Here is a 2,500-nt window from a genome sequence, read left to right as displayed (position 1 = left end):
CATTTTGATGTATAAGCAATGCGTGTGAATGCACACAGGCACAGGCGCGCGCGCGCGCACACACACACACACACACACACACACACACACACACACACACACACACACACACACACACACACACACACACACACACACACACGAAGAAACAATTAACAGCAAGTAATCAAATTAATGTTAGCTCTATTTGTACATCTTTGTTGTGTTTCATTCTTGCCACAGACAAAATTGTGTTTTATTGATTTATATAATTTTCACTAAGTCACAGAGAACGGAAAAAAAATGCAGAAAAAGAAACTACTTCAATATGAGCGTTTCCCTTCCCCTCTCTTCAGCTCAGGATGCACTCAGTATTTTCTCTCGCTCGTGTGTAAGGATGAGCCTTGGTGTGAGTTAAGCTTCTTAGGGAGACTTACAACTGCCACTTTGAGCCACGCATCATGTATTTGCAGGTTGCCAGCTTTCTTTGAGAACAGAGGTCGCATATGCTGGATATCCTGAATAGTCCTCTCTTGACGTTAGCGTAGCCGTGGCATGGAGGCGTAGTGAGTCTGGAACTCATTGTACTGTGGTAAGGGGATCCCGTTTTTTACCGCTTCTTGCTCATAGATATTTAGTAGCTCTTTCTTTCAGTTAACAAGGCAAGTGGCGTCACAATAAATATCCCCATCCTTTAAAGTAGTGGAAAGAAAATGTATAATACTAACCGTACCGAGTTAGTATGAAATATTACCATAACTAGATAAAGAGAATATTGAAAATAAAATTTTATTATTGCTGCTAGTTCGTATTTTGTGCCACAAAGTGTTTAAGCCTTCGATACAAAGCACAATATAAGCCAAACCAGCTACCTCGCTGAGGGAAATATGAGTATATGGTTCCTTGGGGTAAAACACTCTCAAGAAGCGATCGTCTTTGATGGTTCATGACGAAACTCACTCATTGCTTGTGGTCGACATGATATCATACCCCAAGCAATTTTACACGTTGACGCTGCCAACTGAGGAAGGCAATGGAAGACAGATAGTCATAAGCTGTTTCGCTGCCGAGAGTAAACGGTAAAGGGAAGTATGGTAATTGTAGCTCGGGAATTTGCTCGTAATTGGATGTTATTTGTTGTGTGTGTGTCCTATCTAGGGAAATCACTGCATTTATAGTGAATACTGATGTGTTTATATAAGTAATGTTACGTGATGGAAAGAATATCCCATTAAGCACCATGGCAAAGAAAAAAAAAAGTAAAAAAGTATTCGAAACTAAATCGCCAGTTTCAATCAATGGCTGTCCTCATATTTCCTTATATTATCTGGGTTGTAAGAGGGAATGCAGTAACACAGCGTACCATTGAAGGTGGATAGCAATAGAAAATAACATTTGCTTTCTGTTGAGGTTTTATGGATAGAATGAGAGTGAGCCCAGCCTTATATCGAAGAAGATGAAGGGATATGAATGAGATATCCAGTAGTGAAGCTCAAAATAATATTAAACACATCATGGGAAACTACATATATTCCGGCAAACCTGGAGATACACCTTAAAAAAAGCAATGATTAATAAAGTGAGTTGTCCTTTACCCACATCTGACGGTCATCTGAGCAGAGACCGATCCTCGCACATAAGAGGCAAGTTACACAAGCATTGCGTGTACCACTTTTCATCACTCCATTTGATTTCAGTGCAAGAACTGACTTCCACTTTATCATTAAGTGGAAGCATGGTGAAAGAGAGAGAGAGAGAGAGAGAGAGAGAGAGAGAGAGAGAGAGAGAGAGAGAGAGAGAGAGAGAGAGAGAGAGAGAGAGAGAGAGAGAGAGAGTGTGCGTGCGTGTGTGTTTGGTCTTTCGTACATAATGGGATGGTGGCTAATTTGAACTTTTAGATCTGTTTTCAGCTTTTACTAACTTTTCCTATCGGCAAATGGTATTAAAAGTGTCATTAATTACTTCATAGGTTTGCATTTTTTATTCTTTATTGGTGCAAAATTAAATAAAATTCTAGAGACGTGCTGTGGTATACTTAATGACATCAGACCTCCATCTTCCCAGACTTTCGCATAAAGTGCGCGCGTGTGTGTGTGTGTGTGTGTGTGTGTGTGTGTGTGTATGATACAAGATTAATGTTATGGCATTTGTTTTTTCTCTATACATTCGCGAGTTTTTTATCTTTTCTATTATGCTCAGTGTCAGTATTGCTGATAAGAGTTACATATCTGTTGGTTTCTATCATCTGAATGAAACATGCTTTCCATAGAGTCAAAATGAAGTGGCGAATTGATAAAAATATCTACGAGTATGATAAATTCTCCAACCATATTCACAACTTGTTCTATAAAATGTATGACGCAATGACTGCAAATGTACGTTTTGGCGAATGTAGCGTTACTATTCACTATGTTAACTATTAGCGACCGGAATAGCACTACTACTGAGCCACTAAACCTAACGAGGAAGGTTCAGAGGAAAACATATGCTATTAGTGACTGACTTTTGTATTACTGCGAAA

The sequence above is a fragment of the Scylla paramamosain genome, chromosome 1 (assembly GCF_035594125.1).
Source record: "Scylla paramamosain isolate STU-SP2022 chromosome 1, ASM3559412v1, whole genome shotgun sequence".
NCBI lineage: Eukaryota > Metazoa > Arthropoda > Malacostraca > Decapoda > Portunidae > Scylla > Scylla paramamosain.
The sequence above is the reverse complement of the archived record's forward strand: the minus strand, read 5'-3'. Positions refer to the sequence as shown.